Raw genomic sequence first — 8,611 nt, 5'->3', positions numbered from 1 at the left:
CAAAAATTGTTACAAACCATACGAGTTTAGGAACTTGATTCTGTAAAGTTCAATTATGCATCCTAATGTACAGTCTTAAAGAATTTACAAGAGTGGCGTGATGTGTAACAATTGTTGTGATAAATACGTAAGGAGATGTAATTTTGTAGTTAAAAATCGGAGACAAAATTCTGTACTAAGCAACTATGGAATTCACAGCACAGAATACTAGTTGATTAAAGAAATGATACTCCTGAATAGTTCATTCTTTACCTGTAATATTCTTTTACCCTTAAAACTCAAGAATTGGTATTTTACAAACAAGTTCAAATTGGTGTAATTCTAAAAATATTAAGATTAGGACAAATGTTTATATGACATTTTTTATTCAGAATGTCTTCGGAAATAAGCTTCGTAAGGGACGGTAAATCCTCGTGAATCACTCTGTATAAAAAATGTGGTTTATTTAACGACGATCGCAACTGCAGAAGTTATATCAGCGTCCCCGGTCTGCCGAATTTTGTCTCGCAGGAGTTCTTTTACATGCCAGTAAATCTACTGACATGAGCCTGTCGCATTTAAACACACTTAAATACCATCGACCTGGGCCGGGATCGAACCCGCAGCCTCGAGCATAGAAGGCCAGCGCTGTACCAACTACGCTACAGAGGCTGAAAGGGAGTTCAGTAGAATCTTGCATATCCGGTTTTTTGCTCAAAATTTATTCAGGTTTGGCTTTGACAAATCCGTCGAGTTTGTTCCTCACAGTTGTCAACTTCTTCCACTACTCCTCTTTCTTCATACTTTCTTCTTCCAAACTCTGAATACTTCTAGCCATGCATTGCGAAAAGTTCCAACTCTAGGGCCCAATTGTATAAAACTCCCTGACTAAAGGTCAACTTTGATCGAAGATCGAAAAGTAAACCGAGTTCAGACACTTTTTCTATTGTATAAAACTTTTCTGCGATCAAATTACCTTGGTTCAAATGCAATCTAAGTTCACGTGAAAAGGATATGGCAACATCGCATAAACAGGTGAAATACGTGATGCGCGGACCATGTTCTACAGGTTTGTTCAGTGTTGCCAATCTAGCGATTTTAACTCTTTTTCAACAACAATTTCTTTTAACTTTTATATTGCTTAAATAGGGATTTAGCAACCTTTTTAGCACCCCATAGTGACAAAATTTAATCTTTCTTTGTTGATAATGAGAAATCTAGCGACTTTACAACTACTTTTTCGCGACTTTCCGTATTACACTCTGTTGGAGACACTGTTTTTTTTTTGCAATGTAAATAATGGCGGACAATAAGAAGAAGGTTGACTGTTCTCCAAGTTGTTGTCATGTTATGGTGTTTGATACTGCTAAACATAATAAAGCTGTATAAAACGACAATTTTCGTTTAGTAATACAGTTAACTGAACATTTATGAATGTACCTATCATATCCATTAATTATTAATGGTTGTTATAAACATAATATAATTATAGGTTATGTTATTTGATACTGCTGAACAGATAGAGCCTTATAAAATATAAGAATGTTTGTGTATTAAGGCAAGAAATTGAAAGAAATATATGTAAATGTACCTAACATATCTATTAATATTAATAATAATATATTTTATTTGCACAATCTGTCACTCGTATATTTCAAACAGAAAAGAAATAACTGAACTTGGATCATCTAACTTAATCGGAGAAATTTCTTCAGTCAAAGTTGACTTTAGTTTGAGACAAATTAATCTCAGATTAGACTTTATACAACACAAAATTCCAAGTTCAGCTGAAACAAGGATCAATTTAACCTCTGATCTAAGATTAAATGGTTTATACAATCGGGCCTAAGTCTTTGTCGTTGAGCAGTCGTTGGGCATGCTTGATGGCTGTTGCATCCGTAGGATCTAGAGCAGACCTGCACAAACAGCGCTCAACGAGCGCGCACGCTCTTTCCGAGCGGGAGAGCTGTGCTTACCGCTCGCCGAATCGGAGAGGAAGATACGTCAGAATGACATATACCTGCTATAGATAGAGGAGAGGGGAACGGCCACTCAGCTTGCAGTGCGTATTCTCAGTAACTGTTTACGATGCTTACCTACTGCTACAGTACGTTATGGAGGAATCTAAAAGACGGAAAAGTAGTGATCAGGCAAATTCTTTCAATGTTGCATGGGAAAATGATTATTTTTATAGCTGCTGGAGTAAATACTGAATGCTTTATCTGCCACAACATTTTGAAAGGCAGAAAGAAACATAACATAATGCGTCATTACGAGTCCAGACATAAAGATACTAAGGACCAATTGTATAAAACTCCCTGACTAAAGATCAACTTTGATCGAAGATCGAAAAGTGAACCGAGTTCAGACACTTCTTCTATTGTATAAAACTTTTCTGCGATCAAATTACCTTGGTTCAAATGCAATCTAAGTTCACGTGAAAAGGATTTGGCAACATCGCATAAACAGGTGAAATACGTGATGCGCGGACAGGTTTGTTCAGTGTTGCCAATCTAGTGACTTTAACTCTTTTTCAACAACAATTTCTTTTAACTTTTATATTGCTTAAATAGGGATTTAGTGACCTTTTTAGCACCCCATAGTGACAAAATTTAATCTTTCTTTGTTGATAATGAGAAATCTAGCGACTTTACAACTACTTTTTGGCGACTTTCCGTACACTCTGTTGGAGACACTGGTTTTTTGTGCAATGTAAATAATGGCGGACAATAAGAAGAAGGTCGACTGTTCTCCGAGTTGTTATGGTGTTTGATACTGCTAAACATAATAAAGTTTATAAAACGACAATTTTCGTTTAGTAATACAGTTAATTGAAAATAATTAATGGTTGTTATAAACATAATATAATTATAGGTCATGTTTCTTGATACTGCTGAACACGATAGAGCCTTATAAAATATAAGATTGTTTGTGTATTAAGACAAGAAATTGAGAGAAATATAGTATATAAATGTACCTATCATATCTATTAATATTAATAATAATGGATATTTTATTTGCACAATCTGTCACTCGTATATTTCAAACAGAAAAGAAATAACTGAACTTGGATCATCTAACTTAATCGGAGAAATTTCTTCAGTCAAAGTTGACTTTAGTTTGAGACAAATTAATCTCAGATTAGACTTTATACAACACAAAATTCCAAGTTCAGTTGAAACAAGGATCAATTTAACCTCTGATCTAAGATTAAATGGTTTATACAATCGGGCCTAAAGATATTAATCTTCAACAATTTTAATATCTCTCTTCAGGGAAAAGGCCAGCTCAGTGTTGATATGTTGAATAAATTACGGGATTTCAGTCGTAAACTTACACTTTTCGTAAGCCAGTTTCGGGAAGGTAATATGGCTTACATTCGAACGATAGAAACTGCTCGTGATGAAGCCATGTTAAACGATTATGTGCAAATATTAATTGAAATTCAAAATGAATTTAATTCTAGGTTCCAAGATCTTGTCTTAAGGTCCACACCTGTGGAGTAACGGTTAGCGCGTCTAGCCGCAAAACCAGGTGGTCCGGGTTCGATTCCCGATTCAAATTACCGGGTTGAGATTTTTCCGGGGTTTTCCCTCAACTCAGTATGAGCAAACGCTGAGTAAATTTCGGTGTTGGACCCCGGACTCATTTCACCGGCATTATCACCTTCTTCTCATTCAGACGCTAAATAACATAAGCTGTTGATAAAGCGTCGTAAAATAACCTACTAAAAATTTTGTCTTAATTGGAAAGAAGTTTAAAGTTATCATAATAAATTCTTCAACACCAGTTGAAACAATATCATATAAGTTACAGGTGGGCCTGGTTGGCGCAGTTGGTATAGCGCTGGCCTTCTATGCCCGAGGTTGCGGGTTCGATTCCGGGCCAGGTCGATTGCATTTAAGTGTGCTCATAAAACATAACATTTAACGATTTACAGCTCGGACTTATTGATCTTCAATGTGGCCTAAGGGCTAAAGATCGTTTGAATAATACTACTAGCCTGGTTGAGTTTTACAAGACTAAACATTAGCAATAATATCCACGACTACACAGGCTGGCTGTGAAAATGATTGCTATGTTTGGCTCAACATTTATGTTTGTGAGCAACTGTTCTCTATAACCAACTTTAATAAAGACAGGCATCGAACATCTGTAACTGATGTTTCATTACGATCAGTAGGCTACTGTTCCTTTCAGCTGCCAACAGCATAAAACCTCGTTTTGATGTACTGATAAATAAAAATATAACAAAATGATATTATACATTTAAGTAGCTATAGAATTTCTATTACTTCTGTAAAATAAATATTTCTTTATTAATTAATAACAGTCCAATATACTTTTGCAACACTGAACGGGAATTCATTTCATAAACACTCTTACTAGTACTGTATTTTATTTTGTGTATATTTTGTACGAGATCACCCCTTCTTCCAGTCCACCCTTATACAGAGCGCAGCTAATATCTGCATTCCGCTCACGAGCTGTGAGCCGGCTCGGAGAGCGGAAACTTTGTGCAGGCCTGATCTAGAGCATATATGAAGCTTTCGATTTTTTCAAAGTTATCGCGCAATAAAACTGCGCATCTTAGCCAAGTACCACAGAGTGGTAGGTGGAGCCCAATGACTTCTCGGTACAGAAGTTGACGATTTGGGACCTTTATAAGAATCTTCTTCAGAGCAGCAATGAAGTCATTTACTTACAAATGGCTTTTACAGAACCCAGAGGTTGCCCTCACATAAGCCCGCCATCGGTACCCGTCCTGACTAAGATTAATCCGCATTGACATTGAGTATAGATGAATGGAGATCTTGCAGGTTATGTTACAAATGTTCCTTTATTTTGTTAATATAGGTTCTCTGAACCACAGAACTGTTTTATGTGATATTACAAAAGTGATACAAAATTGTTAAAGATTGGAAATAAATGCTACGTTACCTTCTGTCCTGCATTTCATTTCTTGTTACGTCGCTTGTAGAAGCGATAACCAAGATAACAAGTGTTCCGGTATTACTTCATAGCAAATACGCCATTGCTTTTATCGGCACGCGTGCGACAATAAGCCAATTACCCACGATTTTCGACGTAGTATAACAACCTGTTTATAATTCCAGGATGGCATAAAATATTTTATGCTCGACAATGCCGAAATGTAGTAATTATACACCTGGTAGTAGCCCTTTAATGCACCTCATTAAAGGACACCTATTCATTAAAGTTCAGGTGTTCAGCCAATGGCAAGTCACCTTTGTACCGTTATAAAACAGCAAGTATCGATTACTCTCGGATATGCAATCGAAAGACAACTAGCGAAACGTCACGAAGGCTGGAAATCCAATACTGTCGCAGAAGGTTATGTTCTGTTACTATAATTATTAGCGTTAACTGTAAATAATATTCAAATAAATTCAATTTGCCATCTCGTTTTTCAATTCTAAATCAATTTCCAGGTTATATCAGACTAATGTTCATCTTATTCTCTATCAAGGTCAATGACATTCGGCCTCGGAAAAAAATCAATACTTTCGCGTCTGCGCACACCTCACAATTCAGGTCAGTTCGCACATAACCATAACATGACCTAATTTTGAATAATTTCAAGTTAGAAATATGGTCGAGCATAAAAAGTCGTATGAAACTTGCCTATAATGGTAATTAAGACGCTCGTATGAAAATTATGAAACTCGCTTGCACTCGTTTCATAAACAGACATACTTGCGTCTTAATTACTACCATTATAGGCTCGTTGCATAATGTACTATAAATAAATAGATGCTAAAACCTTTGATAATTTACTATTTTATTATTAGAATTTCATACCTCAAACCAGTAAATTAGCGTTGAAAATTATTTACAAAAATAATAGTAATTTTCGACATACGACAGTGCGATTAATGGACACTCAATGGACTTAAGCTCTGATGGTGTTATGGTATGGAACACAGAACTTCCTTGTTGTGGTGATTACCGTATCATACTTTTCTGCGATAACACTTCTTAAGTGCGCCTAAGTGGACAATTTAGAGCAGCCACTATGAGTGGGCACAGAATTTTTCACTCATATCTTTCTATTGTTATGTGATCGGTAATAGAAGTTCCTCCGTCATTGATAACGGTGAAGGAAGTTTCGCACAGTGAGCAGAAGGCGGTATAGTAATTAATTCGAAGCTTCAAAAATAATCCAACAACATGTCAAGATATTTACGTTTTTTTACCTTACTCATCTGACGTTTTTATATTATACAGGGTGTTCAAAAATACGGGGCATAATTTCAGGTATGTATTTTCCACATGTAGACAATCAAAATAGTTTATTACAACATGTGTCCGGAAATGCTTTATTTCCGAGTTATGGCCTTCACAACATTGAAATTCATCGGAACGTTTTTCTTTCCCCAGGTCGTTGCCGTCAAAGGAGACATTAAGAGGGCACTCTGACAGTTCATTCCGAGGCGAAGGTTACATTCAGTGTTGTGTAGGCGTTAGACTGTGCGACATGTATTCAAATCAAGAGCTGGCAGAGATACACTTCATGTACGGTAAGGCGGACGGCAATGCTGCAATGGCTCGTCGTTTGTACCAGGAGAGGTACCCACAGCGACAATGTCCAGATCGGAAGACATTTGTACGTCTCCATTACCGTCTGTGCGAGTATGGAAAATTTAACTCTCGGTTTGGGAAGGGGACGACCAAGATCTACAACTCCAGAAGTACAGGAGGAGAATCTGGAGGCTGTGAACATGACTCCTTCTATCAGCACACGAAGGGTAGCGTTGCAAATCAATGTTCCTCATACGACTGTCTGGAGACTGTTGAAAGAGTATCAATTGTTTCCTTGTCATATCTGACGACATACGCAATACTCCTGGAGTTTGGGATCGTGTTCGCAGGTCAATGAGATATCGATATGAGGTCTGCATTCAAGCAGGAGGTGGACATTTTGAACATCTTCTGTAATGACAACGACCTGCGGAAAGAAAAACTTTCCGGTGAATTTCAATGTTGTGAAGGCCATAACTCGGAAATGAAGCATTTCCGGACACATGTTGTAATGAACTATTTTGATTGTCTACATGTGGGAAATACATACCTGAAATTATGCCCCGTATTTTTTAAACACTCTGTATACATAAAACTAGTCTTTTAGCGTGACATACCTACCCCAGCATGTACTGTCGCTACAAATAATTCCATTTCACAATTTAAAACTCATTTCTAAATCGAAAGCAAGAACGAAGCAATACAGTGTAATAAAAATGTAGCAAAAATACGATCACGATCTTCGTGGAGAAACGTATTAACTAATAACAGTTCTGATTGTCACTAATTCTTTATTAATTCGCGTTTCAAAACACGAACAATCTGGGAAGTTTATTAAAAACCAAGGACATCCCGGGGACAGATTTTAACCAGAGACAAAATTCTCAATTCGGCGACTTTCCTCGAAAAACGGGGACTTCTGATAACAAGGGATAGGATTTTTAGGTTTTTAGAAAGACCATTTTAGGTTTTTGGAATAGATGAAACAGGTTTTTTTTTTAGGTTTTATGTCCAATCTGTGAAAGGGGTCGCAAAAACTGCCAGATCGTTAAAAATGTATCCTAACAGTTATTCTTAAAAATAAATATATATTTATTAAGTCAACATGGACTACGAAACCGACCTTTCGAAGAACCAAACCATTTATCAAAATTTATAAGATTCGAAATTTTTGTTCCTTCCCCTTTAACATTATTTGTAGTTTGAATAAATTATTATAACAATTAACATTTTATCTAATATAATTTGCCTTGATATAACTACATAAATATCAATTTTCAATAAATAAAAGGTACAGTAACACACAACTTTTGAATTAAATTTGTTCTATCTTGATCAAGAATTATTTTAAAACGTAAGAAACAAACGAAACAATCCTGGTTACAGTATATGACCAAATACTTCTCTAGATTCTCCACTGAGAGGTTTTTTTCTATTGTCTCTCAAAATACATTTGAAGGACGAAATGGTTCTTTCGATAGAACATGACGTCATAGATGTAAATTTCATCGGTGACACTGCAGCAGGTACCCACGGTAACTGACAATTGAAGCTTTCCCCCTGAAGAATGTAGCACAGATTTTTCATTTTCTCAAACCCTGGATTCCTCTGCAATACTTTCTTCAGTTTTAATGTGTCGACTTCACCCACGGGTCCTGGTACTTGTTTCTGTAGAAGCGAGTCAATGACACCAATAGCATCTTTCAGTTGTAGCGACGAAGATTCCAAGACTCAATATATTTTGGAAGGTCACTGATATGTGCCTTGAGGAAAACAAGGGAGCCATGGATGTTGTCACTGCTAAGTACAGATCTTATCTTAGGGATTGACGTAGCCTCCTCCACGTCGAGAGTGTTCTTTCCCCCCCCCCTCTCTCTCTCTCCCCCCTCTGTTTGTCTCGAAATGTATTGATATTTCTCTCAAAATAAAAAAATCAATATATAACGCAGTAAATACAGAATAACGCTTATCAACAATGATTTAGGTGGTTTTAGGTACTAATGTCCAATTTAAGGGAACTGGGTAGTGCTGCCTCTGCGATTAAATATTTTCAGTACAGAAGTTCAGTTCAATATTTCTAGGCTTTTAT

Source organism: Periplaneta americana, chromosome 4, assembly GCF_040183065.1.
Source record: "Periplaneta americana isolate PAMFEO1 chromosome 4, P.americana_PAMFEO1_priV1, whole genome shotgun sequence".
Lineage (NCBI taxonomy): Eukaryota > Metazoa > Arthropoda > Insecta > Blattodea > Blattidae > Periplaneta > Periplaneta americana.
The sequence above is the reverse complement of the archived record's forward strand: the minus strand, read 5'-3'. Positions refer to the sequence as shown.